Source organism: Phocoena phocoena, chromosome 5 (assembly GCF_963924675.1).
Source record: "Phocoena phocoena chromosome 5, mPhoPho1.1, whole genome shotgun sequence".
Lineage (NCBI taxonomy): Eukaryota > Metazoa > Chordata > Mammalia > Artiodactyla > Phocoenidae > Phocoena > Phocoena phocoena.
This window is the reverse complement of record NC_089223.1, coordinates 40,154,212-40,173,280: the sequence shown is the minus strand read 5'-3', so window position 1 is coordinate 40,173,280 and position 19,069 is coordinate 40,154,212.

The window sequence follows — 19,069 nt, the reverse complement described above, 5'->3', positions numbered from 1 at the left end:
CTACTATGGCCAAATTGGCCTAGAAAACCTGGCCTCCCCTTTGGTGGTCTCTGAGTGGACAAAGCCATTGTTATCATTTGGGCTTTTCATTTATCTCTCTGGGTGCATTCAGTCTTTTTGGCCACATCCCTCTTATTGAAAACCAAATAAGCCAATTGGAGCAAATCATTCATAGGGGTCTGAGGACTGGCAGTTGTTATTTGAATTTTGTACCGATGTCTGGGGCAGACTGGGCTATGAAATGCATAGCCAAAAGGGCCTGTCTGTCAGGGGAGGAGGGATCCACATTTGTATGCTTTTTAAAAGCTTCCACTAATCTCCCTTGAAAAACTGTAAGATTTTCATCTGGTCCCTGTTGGTCTTCTTTCACTTTTTCATAATTGACGGTTTTCACTGTAAGCTTTCTCATACCCTCTTAAACAATTAATCATGTGGTCCCATCTATCCCTGTCAATAAAATTTATCTGGCCATTCCATTGTGGATCTGCTTTGGGGACAGTGTTGTTTCCCACCTGGTGTGCTGTATGGCCCTCTTGGGCTTGGGCTGCCACTTGGTCAGCATGCGCTCTGGCTGCCAGTATTATATGCTGTTCTTTCTCCGGGGTGTAGCAGTGGGATAAGATCGGTAAATCCCCCCAGGTGAGATCAAAAGATCTCATTAACCCAGTAAACTCCTTTGTGAAAAGTTCAGAATCCTCAGAAAAACTTCCCAACTTATCTTCTGCCAGACTTAGGACATTGAAAAAAGCATATGAACTCTTATTGTTCCTTGATTTTTATCAGAAATTTCTCTTGGAGGCAGAACCGTAGGGGCAGTTGGTTGGTAACTTATGCTGCTGCGGGTGCTACTAGGCTGAAAATGGGCCCGCTGGGTGACTTGGGATAAAAGGAGGTCTCTCCTCACCCTTGGGTGCATTTTCCCCTGGGATAATAGCCTTGGCTGGAGCAACGGCTCCCACCTGTGAGATAGCCCTTGTTGGAGCAGCCATTTCCATAGATATAGCAGCTTTCACCAGAGCAATAGTTAGCCATCCAAAGGTTTTCTTACCGTGTCAAAATCCACCATGCAGTTTAATTAAGATTTGTGCTTACAACTTTAGATGTTATCCCTTCCAAAGTAGTCTCCCAACCAGGTGTTAATGCCCAAGAGATTGTCACAAAGGAAGAGTACAGAAGGGGTCCCCAGTGCTGTTGACAGTGAGCAAGAACTGGTCTGGCTGCAAATTGGAATAAAGGGTCAGCACTTGTAAGGGTCAGAGGGAGGGGAAGACTGACATCAGGGCTCAGGAAGTCCTCTGTTGGGCACTTCTAGTAATTAGGGGGAAAGTACCTCTAGTCTTGGAAGTTGATCCCCTTCAGTTGTCTTGGGCATGATGTACTTAAGAATACCTGATAAGAGGCCTTTTATCTAGGTTGGACACAGTCCTTTACATTTTTTTTTTTTTAGTATGTATAATTCCCTGGTTATAGATTATGGGCATCCAGTCTTCATCCAAAAATAGATTACAATGATCAGCTTTAGAAACAAGCATAAAATACCTTCTTAATAACTCAGTTAAGCTTTACAATAATATAACATAGCAACAAAGAGCTATTTGAAAAGTGAGTTTTAGACAGTAGATACGGACCTTAAATAGCAAAACTAAAATTTTGTATCTATTAAAACATAATTTTTTTTCTTTAAAATGACCCTTATTTTTACCAAATATAGCCAAATTAAAATTAATTTGTTTGTAAAATAAGTCTGGATAATTGATCACATAGGTTTGTATAATTTGTTCAATAAAATGGTTACCCTGATTACTAAAAATTGTAAAAAGTATACCCCAAGTGAAAAACACATTTTTAACCTTTTTTTTTTAATTTTTATTGTGAGGGCATCAGCCTTGTAGCCAAGAAGGGCTTTAACCCATTAAATAAAAAATGGAGTTTGCCAGGGAGCTGGGAAGAGCCAAGTGGCCATCATGGATTTCCCATAGCCCTGACTGTTTAATTTACAGCTTTTTTTCATCTATCTTAAGTTTTCTCATTTAGTAGTAACACTGTGTAACTCAGATTGTGACTTGAATCCAGGCAGCAAGGACTCGAACCTGGCTAAAACCCAGGTTGGGACTTGAACCCACGGTCTTTTAACTGAGATCACACACCTGGCTTTAGGACCTAATGAAACTCAGGTTCTTGATGTCTCATCACAGAAAGAATTCAGTGAGAGACAGAGTGATAGGTGAGAAGTGGATTTATTTAGAGAGAAACACATTCCACAGACAGAGTGTGGGCCAGCTCAAAAGACGAGAGGCCTTGGGAGAAACACATAGACTTGAGTTTTAATCAGGGATAGATAATAGAATGTAGAAGAAAAGTCTCAGAATTAAGAATAAAAGTATAGATTGCCAAATTCTGTCAGAAGCAACCCAAACAGTAAAATTTCTTCCATTTATATACCATTTCCATTGACACCTTTTCCCTTCCACATCTCTAAACATCCATACCACCTTTCTATGGCAATCCATGTTGATTGCCACAGTTCCTCCAGTTCCCTGTCCCCTGGCCTGTACCTAGGTGCCTGATCAGAGCCCCATAGTATTTAGGGTTGATCAGCCCATCTACAACAGGCAGTCATCGGCAGAGTGTCCTCCCCAATATTCCTGGCTCGTGGCGTCCCATGACTCTTCTAGGACCTGACCCCAGACCTTCTTATCTTACCACTGTCCTGCCTCGTTTGCCATCTGAAATCAATACGTATTGTTTCCGGAGGGGCTCTGAAGTGCCCAGTCCTTTATGTCTCAGTGCAGAAAGAATTCAGCAAGAGGCAAAGTGAGAGATAAGAAGTGATTTATTAGAATAGGATGCTTGTGAGGCTTACAAGTGGGTGGGCGAGAGGGTGCCATACCCCAAGAACTTAGTGGGCTACAGTTTTATAACCAAAGGAAAAGTGAGGAGGGGGAAAAGACCACTTTCTTCTTCATTTTTGAGTAGACGTCATGCTTCCATCATTAGCTCCTCCTCCGGGTTGGGCAGGGGAGTTTTTTTGTCCCTACATTGTCAAGCCAGGACTGTAAAAAAGTATTTCAGGTCTCTGTACAATGAGCACCTTTCTCTAAGTTATTGTTTTCTATGTGTGCAGAGAGCATGTCCTAGGATCATTAACTTACTGAGCTCACTGGGCAGGATGTGGGTCTCATTCCACCATTGTTTAATTGTTTTGGGGCATATCTCATGCTTCTGCTGCCTGGTTTTGTTGCTAAGCAAGCCTGCTTGGTTTTGTGGTTAAGCAAACCTGCTTTCTTTTTTTTGTTTGTTTTTAAATAAATTTATTTATTTATTTATTTATTTATGGCTGCATTGGGTCTTTGTTGCTACGCGTGGGCGAGTGGGGGCTACTCTTCATTGTGGTGTGCGGGCTTCTCATTGCAGTAGCTTCTGTAATTGTGGAGAACGGGCTCTAGGTGTGCAGGCTTCGGTAGCTGGGGCATGCGGGCTCAGTATTTGTGCTTCGTGGGCTCTAGAGACCAGGCTCAGTAGTTGTGGCACATGGGCTTAGTTGCTCTGGGGCATGTGGGATCTTTCTGGAACAGGGCTCGAACCCGTGTCCCCTGCATTGGCAGGCAGATTCTTTTTTTAAATTTTATTATTTTTATTTTTTATTTTTCAATTTTATTCTGTTTATTTTTTTATACAGCAGATTCTTATTAGCTATCCATTTTATACATGTTAGTGTATATTAGTCAACCCCAATCTCCCAATTCATCCCAATACCGCCACCCCCTGCCACTTTGCCCCCTTGGTGTCCATACATTTGTTCTCTATGTCTGTGTCTCATTTCTGCCCTGTAAACTGGTTCATCTGTACCATTTTTGTAGATTCCACATATATGCGTTAATATACGATATTTGTTTTTCTCTTTCTGACTTACTTCAGTCTGTTTGACAGTCTCTGGATCCATTCACGTCTCTACACATGACTCAATTTGGTTCCTTTTTATGGCTGAGTAATATTCCATTGTACATATGTACCACATCTTCTTTATCCATTCCTCTGTCGCTGGGCATTTAGGTTGCTTCCATGACCTGGCTATTGTAAATAGTGCTGCAATGAACACTGGCTGCATGTGTCTTTTTGAATTATGATTTTCTCTGAGTATATGCCCAGTAGTGGGATTGCTGGGTCATAGGTAATTCTATTTTTAGTTTTTTAACGAACCTCCATACTGTTCTCCATAGTGGCTGTATCAATTTACATTCCTATCAACAGTGCAAGAGGGTTTCCTTTTCTCCGCACCCTCTCCAGCATTTATTGTTTGTAGATTTTTTGATGATGGCCATTCTAACTGGTGTGAGGTGATACCTCATTGTAGTTTTGATTTGCATTTCTCTAATAATTAGTGATGTTGAGCAGCTTTTCATGTGCTTCTTGGCCATCTGTATGTATTCTTTGGAGAAATGGCTATTTAGGTCTTCTGGCCATTTTTGGATTGGGTTGTTTGTTTTTTTCAAATTGTACCGCATGAACTGTTTATATATTTTGGAGATTAATCCTTTGTCCATTGATTCATTTGCAAATATTTTCTCCCATGCAGAGGTTGTCTTTTGGTCTTGTTTGTAGTTTCCTTTGCTTTGCAAAAGTTTTAAGTTTCTTTAGGTCCCATCTGTTTATTTTTGTTTTTCAGTTACTCTAAGAGGTGGATCAAAAAAGATCTTGCTGTAATTTATGTCAAAGAGTGTTGTTCCTATGTTTTCCTCTAAGAGTTTTATAGCATCCAGTCTTACATTTAGGTCTCTAATCCATTTTGAGTTTATTGCTGTGTATGGTGTTAAGGAGTGTTCTAATTTCATTGCTTTACATGTAGCTGTCCAGTTTTCCCATGACCACTTATTGAAGAGACTGTCTTTTCTTCATTGTATATCCTTGCCTCCTTTGTCATAGATTAGGTGACCATAGGTGCATGGGTTTATCTCTTGGCTTTCTATCCTGTTCCATTGATCTATATTTCTGTTTTTGTGCCAATATCATGTTGTCTTGATTACTGTAGCTTTGTAGTATAGTCTGAAGTCAAGGAGTCTGATTCCTCCAGCTCGGTTTTGTCCCTCGAGACTGCTTTGCTATTCAGGGTCATTTGAGTCTCCATACAAATTTTAAGATATTTTGTTCTAGTTCTATAAAAAATGTCATTGGTAGTTTGATAGGAATTGCACTGAATCTGTAGATTGCTTGGGTTGTATAGTCATTCTCACAATATTGATTCTTCTAATCCAGGAAAATGGTATATCTCTCCATCTGTTGGTATCATCTTTAATTTCTTTCATATGTGTCTTATAGTTTTCTGCATACAGATCTTTTGTCTCCCTAGGTAGGTTTATTCCTAGGTGTTTTATTCTTTTTGTTGCAATGGTAAATGGGAGTGTTTCCTTAATTTCTCTTTCATATTTTTCATCATTAGTGTGTAGGAATGCAAGAGATTTCTATGCATTAATTTTCTATCCTGCAACTTTACCAAATTCATTGATTAGCTCTAGTAGTGTTCTGGTGGCATCTTTAGGATTCTCTATGTATAGTATCATGTCATCTGCAAACAGTGACAGTTTTACTTCTTCTTTTCCATTTTGTATTCCCTTATTTCTTTTTCTTCTCTGATTGCCATGGCTAGGACTTCCAAAACTATATTGAGTAACAGTGGCAAGAGTGGACATCCTTGTCTCGTTCCTGATCTTAGAGGAAATGCTTTCAGTTTTTCACCATTAAGAATGATGTTTGCTGTGGTTTTGTCATATATGGCCTTTATTATGTTAAGGTAGGTTCCCTCTATGCCCACTTTCTGGAGAGTTTTTATCATAAATGGGTGTTGAATTTTGTCAAAAGCTTTTTCTGCATCTACTGAGATGATCATATGGTTTTTCTTCTTCAGTTTCTTAATATGGTGTATCACATTGGTTGATTTGCCTATATTGAAGAATCCTTGCATCCCTGAGATAAATCTCACTTGATTATGGTGTATGATCCTTTTAATGTGTTGTTGGATTCTGTTTGCTAGTATTTTGTTGAGGATTTTTGCCTCTATATTCATCAGTGATATTGGTCTGTAATTTTCTTTTTTTATAGTATCTTTGTCTGGTTTTGGTATCAGGGTGATGGTGGCCTCATAGGACAAGTATGGGAGTGTTCCCTCCTCTGGAATTTTTTGGAAGAGTTTGAGAAGGATGGGTGTTAGCTCTTCTCTAAATATTTGATGGAATTCACCTATGAAGCCATCTGGTCCTGGACTTTTGTTTGTTGGAAGATTTTTAATCAGTTTCAATTTCATGACTTGTGATTGGTCTGTTCATATTTTCTATTTCTTCCTGGTTCAGTCTTGGAAGGTTATACCTTTCTAAGAACGTGTCCATTTCTTCCAGGTTGTCCATTTTATTGGCATAGAGTTGCTTGTAGTAGTCTCTTAGGATGCTTTGTTTTTCTGTGGTGTCTGTTGTAACTTCTCCTTTTTCATTTCTAATTTTATTGATTTGAGTCCTCTCTTTTTCTTGATGAATCTGGCTAATGGTTTATCAATTTTGTTTATCTTTTCAAAGAACCAGATTTTAGTTTTATTGATCTTTGCTATTGTTTTCTTTGTTTCTATTTCATTTATTTCTGCTCTGATCTTGATGATTTCTTTCCTTCTGCTAACTCTGGGTTTTGCTTGTTCTTCTTCCTCTAGTTCCTTTAGGTGTAAAGTTAGAGTGTTTATTTGAGATTTTTCTTGTTTCTTGAGGTAGGCTTGTATTGCTATAAACTTCCCTCTTACAAGTGTTTTTGCTGCATCCCATATGTTTTGGATCATCGTGTTTTCATCATAATTTGTCTCTGGGTATTTTCTGATTTCCTCTTTGATTTCTTCAGTGATGTCTTGGTTATTTAGTAACACATTGTTTAGTCTCCATGTGTTTGTGGTTTTTACATTTTTTCCCTGTAAATCATTTCTAGTCTCATAGCGTTGTGGTCACAAAAGATGCTTGATATGATTTCAATTTTCTTAAGTTTACTGAGGCTTGATTTGTAATCCAAGATGTGATCTATCCTGGAGAATGTTCCATGCACACTTGAGAAGAAAGTGTAATCTTCTGTTTTTGGATGCAATGTCCTATAAATATCAATTAAATCTATCCAGTCTGTTGTGTCATTTAAAGTTTGTGTTTCCTTATTAATTTTCTGTTTGGACGATCTGTCCATTGGTGTAAGTGAGGTGTTAAAGTCCCACACTATTATTGTCTTACTGTCGATTTCCTCTTTTATAGCTGTTAGCAGTTGCCTTATGTATTGAGGTGCTCCTATGTTGGGTGCATATATATTTATAATTGTTATATCTTCTTCTTGGATTGATCCCTTGATCATTATGTAGTGTCCTTCCTTGTCTCTTGTAACATTCTTTATTTTAAAGTCTATATTATCTGATATGAGTATGGCTATTCCAGCTTTCTTTTGATTTTCATTTGCATGGAATATCTTTTTCCATCCCCTCGCTTTCTGTCTGTATGTGTCCCTAGGTGTAAATGTTGTGTTTACTATTGTCCCAGAGGTCTGTTAGGCTGTCTTCATTTCTTTTTATTCTTTTTTCTTTATTCTTTTCTGTGGCAGTGAATTACACCATTCTGTCTTCCAGGTCACTTCTCCGTTCTTCTGCCTCAGTTATTCTGCTATTGATTCCTTCTAGTGTATTTTTCATTTCAGTTATTGTATTGTTCATCTCTGTTTGTTTGTCCTTTAATCTTCTAGGTGTTTGTTCTTTAATTCTTCTAGGTCTTTGTTAAACATTTCTTGCATCTCCTCAATCTTTGCCTCCATTCTTTTCCCGAGGTCCTGGATCATCTTCATTATCATTATTCTGAATCCTTTTTCTGGAAGGTTGCCTATCTCCACTTCATTTAGTTGTTTTCCTGGGGTTTTATCTCTTTTTCTTCATCTGGTACATAGCCCTGTGCCTTTTCATCTTGTCTATCTTTCTGTGAATGTGGTTTTTGTTCCATAGGCTGAAGGATTGTAGTTCTTCTTGGTTCTGCTCTGTAGGTGGATTCTTAACCACTGTGCCACCAGGGAAGTCCCAATCCTGCTTTCTTGAGTAATCATTAACTTACAGGGGTGTCCCATATTTTTTCTACTTATGATCCCCTAGTGGGATTAACTATTTAATCACCTACTTTGTCCCTTTACTCTCCCTATTACTTCAACTATGGAAGATTTTTCTCTCTCCATAAACGCAAATACAGCTTTATTTGTTTTACAGAATTTACATAATTTTCTTTGTATTATACTAATTTGTATGTTTTTGTCATTTTGATTGTAAACTCCTTAAAGTCTGAGACTAAATAATTTAACAAAATATTTATTGAATTCTTATTTTATGAAAGCACTCTACTTAGCACAGGGTATATTAAGGAGAAAATATCCTATTTTCAAGGGTACACAGACTAGAGGGACAACAGACAGAATTTGATACTATATGACAGTGCTGTGCTATATAGGCCCAGGGCCTATATATGCAAGCACTCAGGAGGAGCATTCTTGTCAAACTTGGAGTGGGAAGGTCAAGAAACTTTCCAGAAGAAGTGATGTGTAATCTGAGATATGAAGTTTTGGCTGAAATTAACCAGGTCAAGACAGGATAGGGGGAGAAGGGATGGAGGCAGGATGTACTAATTGAAGTACACATACAGAGTTCTGAGGTGTAGGAAAATAAATCTTCCTGGATTTCTCAGTGCTCCTGTAAAAAGCCCTGGCCTCCTGAGATACAGAGATATATATGGTATAAAAGACAAAGAATGTTGGTATTCGCTTTCCCTAGAAATACTTTGCTTTTCACATACCATGAGGAGCAGATCTGTAACCATTTGTCCAATGAATTGCTCTGACCCGAAGGACAATAAAATTTCTCTTATCTCCCTGTAGAGGACAAATGGTAATACCCCAAACTAGACCTCTAGTTTAAGCTGGGTGTTGTTTCCCCAACAACAATTCCCAGTTCTCCAATCCTCTGATACCAGCTGGGTGTCTTAAAATTCAATTCAATTCTTATACTAACTGGCTAGAGCTAGCACAGATCCCATAAGTTAAGTATTCAGTCCCATTAGACTGCCCCTACTTCACATGCCAGCCACAAATGGGGTCTCCAGATTAACTGCACTTCGCCTGACTGATCACAAATTCAGGAGTTCCCATGACCCTCTCTCAGGTTTGATAATTCTCTAGAATGATTCATGGAACTCAAGAAGGAACTACACTTATGGTTGCAATTTATTATAAAAGATACAAATGAACAATCAGTTGAAGAGGTACATAGGGCAAGGTTCAGAAGTGTCCCAAGCACAGGAACATCTGTCCCTATGGAGTCAAAGTATACCACCCTCCTGGCATATCAATATGTTCAACAACTCGGAAGTGCTGTGAATCTTGTTCAAGAGTTTATCAAGCCTTGAGATTGGTTCAAGATGGCAGAGTAGAAGGACGTGCTCTCACTCCCTCTTGTGAGAACACCAGAATCACAACTACCTGCTGGACAATCATCGACAGGAAGACACTGGAACTCACCAAGAAAGATAACCCACATCCAAAGACAAAGGAGAAGCCACAATGAGATGGTAGTAGTGGCATAATCACAGTAAAATCAAATCCCATAACTGCTGGGGGGTGACGCACAGGCTGGACAGCACTTATACCACAAAAGTCCACACACTGGAGTGAAGGTTCTGAACCCCATGTCAGGCTTCCCAACCTGGGGGTCTGGCAATGGGAGGAGGAATTCCTAGAGAATCAGACTTTGAAGCCTAGTGGGATTTGATTGCAGGACTTCAACAGGACTGGGGGAAACAGAGACTCCACTCTTGGAGGGCACACACAAAGTAGTGTGCACATCAGGACCCGGGGGAAGGAGCAGTGATCCCAGGGGAGACTGAACCAGACCTACCTGCTAGTGTTGGAGGGTCTCCTGCAGAGGTGGGGGCTGGCTGTGGCTCACTGTGGGGACAAGGACACTGGCAGCAGAAGTTCTGGGAAGTACTTCTTGGCACGAGCTCTCCCAGGGTCTGTCATTAGCCCCACCAAAGAGCTGAGGTAGACTCCAGTGTTGGGTTGTCTCAGGCCAAACAACCAACAGGGAGGGAACACAGCCCCAAGCATCAGCAGTCAAGAAGATTAAAGTTTTACTAAGCTCTGCCCACCAAAGCAACAGTCAGCCCCACCCACCACCAGTCCCTCCCATCAAGCCTCTTAGATAGCCTCATCCACCAGATGGGAGAAAGCAGAAGCAAGAAGAACTACAATCCTGCAGACTGTGGAACAAAAACCACATTCACAGAAAGACAGACAAGGTGAAAAGGCAGAGGACGATGTAACAGATGAAGGAACAAGATAAAACCCCAGAAAAACAACTGAATGAAGTGGAGATAGGCAACCTTCCAGAAAAAGAATTCAGAATAATGATAGTGAAGATGATCCAGGACCTCAGGAAAAGAATGGAGGCAAAGATCGAGAAGATGCAAGAAATGTTTAACAAAGACCTAGAAGAATTAAAGAACAAACAAACAGAGATGAATAATACAATAACTGAAATGAAAAATACATTAGAAGGAATAAATAGCAGGATAACTGAGGCAGAAGAACGGATAACTGACCTGGAAGACAGAATGGTGGAATTCACTGTTATGGGACATATTAAAGAAAAATGAATTAAAAGAAATGAAGAGAGCTTACGAGACTTCTGGGACAACATGAAACGCAACAAAATTCACATTATACGGATACCAGAAGGAGAAGAGAGAGAGAGAGAGGATCCGAGAAAATATTTGAAGAGATTATAGTTGAAAACTTCCCTAACTTGGGAAAGGAAATAGCCACCCTAGTCCAGGAAGGGCAAGGAATCCCACACAGGATAAACCCAAGGAGAAACATGCCAAGACACATAGTAATCAAATTGGCAAACATTAGAGACAAAGAAAAATTATTGAAAGCAGCAAGGGAAAAATGACAAATAACATATAGGAGAACTCCCATAAGGTTAACAGCTGATTTCTCAGCAGAAACTGTATAAGCCAGAAGGGAGTGGCATGATATACTTAAAGTGATGAAAGGGAAGAACCTACAACCAAGATTACTCTACCTGGCAAGGATCTCATTCAGATTCGTCATACAGACAAGCAAAAGCTAAAAGAATTCAGCACCACCAAAACAGCTCTACAACAAATGCTAAAGAAACTTCTCTAAGTGGGAAACACAGGAGAAGAAAAGGAGCTACAACCACAAACCCAAAACAATTAAGAAAATGGTCATAGGAACATACATATCGACAATTACCTTAAACATGAATGGATTAAATGCTCCACCAAAAGACACAGGCTTGCTGAATGGATACAAAAAAAGACCCATATATATGTTGTCTACAAGAGACCCACTTCAGACCTAGGGACATATACAGGCTGAAAGTGAGGGGATGGAAAAAGATATTCCATGCAAATGGAAATCAAAGAAAGCTGGAGTAGCAATACTCATATCAGATAAAATAGACTTTAAAATAAAGAATGTTACAAGAGACAAGGAAGGACACTACATAATGATCAAGGGATCAATCCAAGAAGAAGATATAACAATTATAAATATATATGCACCCCAAATGGAGCACCTCAATACATAAGAGAACTGCTAACAGCTATAAAAGAGGAAATCGACAGTAACACAATAATAGTGGGGGAATTTAACGCCTCACTTACACCAATGAACAGACCATCCAAAATGAAAATAAATAAGGAAACAGAAGCTTTAAATGACACAATAGACCAAATAGACTTAATTGATATTTATAGGACATTCCATCCAAAAACAGCAGATTACACTTTGTTCTCCAGTGTGCACAGAACATTCTCCAGGATAGATCACATCTTGGATTACAAATCAAGCCTCAGTAAACTTAAGAAAATTGAAATTATATCAAGCATCTTTTGTGACCACAACGCTATGAGACTAGAAATGATTTACAGGGAAAAAATGTAAAAACCACAAACACATGGAGACTAAACAATGTGTTACTAAATAACCAAGACATCACTGAAGAAATCAAAGAGGAAATAAAAAAGTACCTAGAGACAAATGACAATGAAAACACGACGATCCAAAACCTGTGGGATGAAGCAAAAACACTTGTAAGAGGGAATTTTATAGCAATACAAGCCTACCTCAAGAAACAAGAAAAATCTCAAATAAACAATCTAACCTTACACCTAAAGGAGCTAGAGAAAGAAGAACAAGCAAAACCCAGAGTTAGCAGAAGGAAAGAAATCATCAAGATCAGAGCAGAAATAAATGAAATAGAAACAAAGAAAACAATAGCAAAGATCAATAAAACTAAAACCTGGTTCTTTGAAAAGATAAACAAAATTGATAAGCCATTAGCCAGACTCATCAAGAAAAAGAGGGAGAGGACTCAAATCAATAAAATTATAAATGAAAAAGGAGAAGTTACAACAGACACCGCAGAAATACAAAGCATCCTAAGAGACTACTACAAGCAACTCTATGCCAATAAAATGGACAATCTGGAAGAAATGGACACATTTTTAGAAAGGTATATCCTTTCAGACTGAACCAGGAAGAAATAGAAAAGATGAACAGACCAATCACAAGTCACGAAATCGAAACTGTGATTAAAAATCTTCCAACAAACAAAAGTCCAGGACCAGATGGCTTCACAGGTGATTTCCATCAAACATTTAGAGAAAAGCTAACACCCATCCTTCTCAAACTCTTCCAAAAAATTCCAGAGGAAGGAACACTCTCAAACTCATACTATGAGACCACCATCACCCTGATACCAAAAGCAGACAAAGATACTACAAAAAAAGAAAATTACAGACCAATATCACTGATGAATATAAATGCAAAAATCCTCAACAAAATACTAGCAAACAGAATCCAACAACACATTAAAAGGATCATACACCATGATCAAGTGGGATTTATCCCAGTAATGCAAGCATTCTTCAATATATGCAAATCAACCAATATGATACACCATATTAAGAAACTGAAGAAGAAAAACCATATGATCATCTCAGTAGATGCAGAAAAAGCTTTTGACAAAATTCAACACCCATTTATGATAAAAACTCTCCAGAAAGTGGGCATAGAGGGAACCTACCTGAACATAATAAAGACCATATTTGAGAAACCCGCAGCAAACATCATTCTCAATGGTGAAAAACTGAAAGCATTTCCTGTAAGATCAGGAACAAGACAAGGATGTCCACTCTCACCATTATTATTCAACATAGTTTTGGAAATCCTAGCCACGGCAATCAGAGAAGAAAAAAAATAAAAGGAATACACATTGGAAAAGAAGAATTAAAACTGTCAATGTTTGCAGATGACATGATACTATACATGAGAATACTAAAAATGCCACCAGAAAACTACTAGAGCTAATCAGTGAATTTGGTAAAATTTCAGGGTAGAAAATTAATGCGCAGAAATCTCTTGCATTCCTATACACTATGATGAAAAATCTGAAAGAGAAATTAAGGAAACACTCCCATTTACCATTGCAATAAAACGAATAAAGTACCTAGGAATAAACCTACCTAGGGAGACAAAAGACCTGTATGCAGAAAAGTGTAAGACACTGATGAAAGAAATTAAAAATGATAGCAACAGACGGAGAGATATACCATGTGCTTGGATTGGAAGAATCAATATTGTGAAAATGACTGTATTACCCGAAACAATCTACAGATTCAATGCAATTCCTATCAAATTTCCAATGGCATTTTTTACTGAACTAGAACAAAAAATCTTAAAATTTGTATGGAGATACAAAATACCCCGAATAGCCAAAGCAGTCTTGAGGGAAAATAATTGAGCAGGAAGAATCAGACTCCTTGACTTCAGACTATACTACAAAGCTACAGTAATCAAGACAATATGGTTCTAGCACAAAAAACAGAAACATAGATGAATGGAATAAGATAGAAAGTCCAGAGATATACCCACGCACCTATGGTCAACTAATCTATGACAAAGGAGGCAAGGATATACAATGGAAAAAAGACAGTCTCTTCAGTAAGTGGTTCTGGGAAAACTGGACAACTACATGTAAAAGAATGAAATTAGAATGCTTCCTAACACCATACACAAAAATAAACTCAAAATGGATTTGATATCTAAATTTAAGACTGGACACTATAAAACTCTTAGACGTAAAGGAGGTAAAGTTATGTCAAACAGGAAGAGCACTGTTTGACATAACTGACAGCAAGATCTTTTTTGATCCATCTCCTAGACTAATGGAAATAAAACCAAAAATAACCAAATGGTACCTAATGAAACTTAAAAGCTTTTGCACAGCAAAGCAAACCATAAAAAGTACGAAAAGACAACCGTCAGAATGGGAGAATATATTTGCAAACGAATCAATGGACAAAGGATTAATCTCTAAAATATATAAACAGCTCATGCAGCTCAATATTAAAGAAACAAACAACCCAATCCCAAAATGGGTAGAAGAGCTAAATAGACATTTCTCCAAAGAAGACATACAGATGGCCAAGAAGCACACAAAAAGCTGCTCAACATCACTAATTATTAGAGAAATGAAAATCAAAACTACAATGAGGTATCACCTCACAGCAGTTAGAATGGGCATCATCAGAATATCTACAAACTACAAATGCTGGAGAGGGTGTGGAGAAAAGGGAACCCTCTGGCACTGTTGGTGGGAATGTAAATTGAAACAGCCACTATGGAGAACAATATGGAGGTTCATTAAAGTACTAAAAATAGAATTAACATATGACCCAGCAATCCCACTACTGGGCATATACCCAGAGAAAACCATAATTCTAAAAGACACATGCACCCCAATGTTCATTGCAGCACTATTTACAATAGCCAGGTCATGGAAGCAACCTAAATGCCCATCAACAGACGAATAGATAAGGAAGATGTGGTACATATATATGATGGAATATTACTCAGCCACAAAAAGGAATGAAATTGGGTCATTTGTAGAGACGTGGATGGATCTAGAGACTGTCATACAGAGTGAAGTAAGTCAGAAAGAGAAAAACAAATATCGTATATTAACTCATGTATGTGGAATGTAGAAAAATGGTACAGATGAACTGGTGTGCAGGGCAGAAGTTGATATACAGATGTAGACAACAAACGTATGGAAAACAAGGGGGAAAGCTGTGGGGGGTAGGAGGCGTGGGATGAATTGGGAGATTGGGATTGACATGTATACAGTGATGTGTATAAATAAAATTGATGACTAATAAGAACCTGCCATATGAAAAAATCAATAAAGTAAAATTCAAAAATTCAAAAAAAAAAGAGACACGAAGGTAAGTGTTTAAAAAATTTGTAGAGAGTATGATCAGAAGTAAAGCTACCAGAGAATATAGATGCTGGGAAGACTGGATGGATATGAACTTCTGATCTGAAGGTTCAGTGACTCTTTCTTTACCCAGTACCCAGAGAATAGACTAGTTACATAACTTGTGGGGCCCAGTGCAAAATGAAAATGCAGAGTGCCTTGTTCAAAAATTATTAAGACTTTCAAAATGGCAATAGCAGGACATTAAACCAACTGCGAGGTTGTTCTGAGTGGAGGATTTTGAGGGACTGCATACATCATATCTATGATGCTGGCCCTGCCCTGAGGTGATGGGTTCCCAAAAAAATGTGGGCCAATTAAAATGTACAGGAGACTGAGGGAAGTACTCAAATGTCACTGTTTTAATTTATAGGACAATAGAGCAGTCACGTGGAGTGGAACCCCAACTTTCAGGGTCCCCTCTAGACTTTATTGCTGAGGTACTTGCTAGGTATACAGTATAGTGCCTCTTGGGCAAGGCACTCAACTGCTGTAAACTCTTTAGAAAAAAGCAGAGACTGGATTATCTCTAAAATATCTGCAGCACTCTCATCCCTCAATCTGGATTGTGAGTACCTGGGGGAAGGGACTCTTTATTTTTTTAAAACTTATTACCCATAGGAACCAGGATGGTAAATTTTATGTGTCAACTTGGCTGAGTTATGGTGCTGAGATATTTGGTCAAATATTATTCTGGATGTTTTCATAAGGATGTTTTTGGATGAGAATAACATTTAAAAAGGTGGACTTTGAGTAAAGCAAATTGCCTTCCATAATGTGGGTGAGCCTTGTCCAACCATTTGAATGCCTAATAAAACAAAAGACTGACCTCCCCCAAGTGAGAAGGAATTCTGCCAGCAAATGACCTTCAGACTTGCACTGCAATGGCTCTTTCCTGGGTCACCAGCCTGCTGGCCTACCTTGCAGATTGTGGACTTGCCAGCCTCCATAATCCCATGAGCAAATTCTTTAAAATAAACCATAACTCTCTGGAGAAACCTGCCTAATACAGGAAAATAACACCTAGTGGATGGTGAATAAATTTCTTTATTCCACAAATATTTGTTTAAATGATGAATCAACCAGACATTTCACTCTATATGCACCATTCATTTTTATGGATTTATATTTTTTAAGTAATTCTATATTCATCATAATAGTGGACCTTTAGAACAACTTTTACTTCTCTACTATATTTCATCTGATTTTGGAGCTGAGTCCTAGAGCTGTTTTAGATTTCTTTTTAAGTATCATTTTAAAAAAAAGTATAATTTGACTCCAAAAATGGATGTTAAATTTTAAAAATGAAACACAAAAGACCCCGAATAGCCAAAGCAATATTGAGAAAGAAAAACGGAGCTGGAGGAATCAGGCTCCCCGACTTCAAACTATACTACAAAGCTACAGTAATCAAAACAGTATGATACTGGCACAAAAACAGTAATATAGATCAATGGTACAGAATAGAAAGCCCAGAGGTAAACCCATGCACCTATGGTCAACTAATCTATGACAAAGGAGGCAAGGATATACAATGGAGAAAAGACAGCCTCTTCAACAAGTGGTGCTGGGAAAACTGGACAGCTACATGTAAAAGAATGAAACTAGAACACTCCCTAACACCATACACAAAAATAAACTCAATAGATTAAAGACCTAAATGTAAGATCAGACACTTTAAAACTCATAGAGGAAAACATAGGAAAAACATTCTTTGACATAAACCATAGCAAGATCTTTTTTGACCCACCTCCTAGAGTAATGAAAATAAAAATAAACAAATCGGACCTAATTAAACTTAAAGCTTTTGCACAGCAAAGGAAGCCGTAAACAAAATGAAAAGACGACCCTCAGAATGGGAGAAAAATATTTGCAAACGAAGCAATGGACAAAGGATTAATCTCCAAAATATACAAACAACTCATGGAGCTCAATATCTAAAAAACAAACAACCCAATCAAAAATTGGGCAGAAGACACAAATAGACATCTCTCCAAAGAAGACATACAGATGGCCAAGAGGCACATGAAAAGATGCTCAACATCACTAATTATTAGAGAAATGCAACTCAAAACTATAATGAGGTATCACCTCACATCGGTCAGAATGGCCATCATCACAAAATTTACAAACAACAAATGCTGGAGAGGGTGTGGAGAAAAGAGAACCCTCTGGCACTGTTGGTGGGAATGTAAATTGATACAGTAACTAGGGAGAACAGTATGGAGGCTCCTTAAAAAACTTAAAATAGAACTACCATATGACCCAGCAATTCCACTACTGGGCATATACCCTGAGAAAACCATAATTCAAAAGGACACATGTATGCCAATGTTCATTGCAGCACTATTTACAATAGCCAGGACACAGAAACAAACTAAATGTCCATCAACAGATGAATGGATAAAGATGTGGTACATATATACAATGGAATATTAGCCATAAAAAGGAATGAAATTGGGACTTATGTAGAGATGTGGATGGATCTAGAGACTGTCATACAGAGTTAAGTAAGTCAGAAAGAGAAAAATAAATATTGTATATTAATGCATATATGTGGAATGTAGAAAAATGGTACAGATGAACCTATTTGCAGGGCAGGAATAGAGATGCAGATGTATAGAAAGGACATGTGAACATGGTGGGGAAGGAGGGGTGGGACGAATTGGGACGTTAGGATTGACATATATACACTACCATGTTTAAAATAGATAGCTAGTGGGAACCTGCTATAAAGCACAGGAAGCTCAGCTCAGTGCTATGTGAAGACCTAGATGGGTGGGATGGGAGGGGTGGGAGGGAGGTCCAAGAAGGAGGGGATATATGTATACATATAGCTGATTCACTTCATTGTACAGCAGAAACTAACACAAATTGTAAAGCAATTATACTCCAGTAAAAAAATTTTTTAATAAAATAAAAAATAATAAAAATAAATTTGTAAAAGTACCTTTGGAGCTTAAATAGTAGAATCAATAACAATAATGCTTCAGGCCTTAAAACTATTTTATGTGAAGTTGGTGTTCTTTATGAAAATTATAAAATGATAGCTGCTAAGAAATATGAGAATAATAAGAGAAAAATTATGAAAGGCATCCATGTTTCTCAGTGGTACTGGTGGAACTGAGTTCTTATTGCCTTTTGCAGCAAATTCAGCAACAAACCTAAGTACTGGCTTTTCCTTCTCCTCCATCTCACTCTCCCTGATCTCTCACACCTGCTTCCTGAGATCACCTCCCAAATAAACTACTGGACCCCAAGTCCTTGTCTCAGCCTTTGCTTTAGATGACCCCCAACATCTGATACTTAAGCACAAGAAGGGGTTGAACCCAACACACTAGTGGTTCTATATCCTGTCTATTGACCCTCTAATCAAAAGCTAATTGTTACCGTACTTGGTGTAGCGGACCTGAATTGGTAATTCTATTAACTCTGGCCAGAGGAGTAAATTTGTAGTTTTGGCATGAGAAAATGACATTTTTGTACAAATTGTATTTTTTAAAAAATAAATTTATTTTATTTATTTATTTTTGTCTGTGTTGGGTCTTCGTTGCTGCACGCCGGCTTGCTCTAGTTGCAGTGAGTGGGGGCTACTCTTTGTTGCAGTACTCGGGCTTCTCATTGTGGCGGATTCTCTTGTTGCGGAGCACGGGCTTTAGGGCACGCGGACTTCAGTAGTTGTGG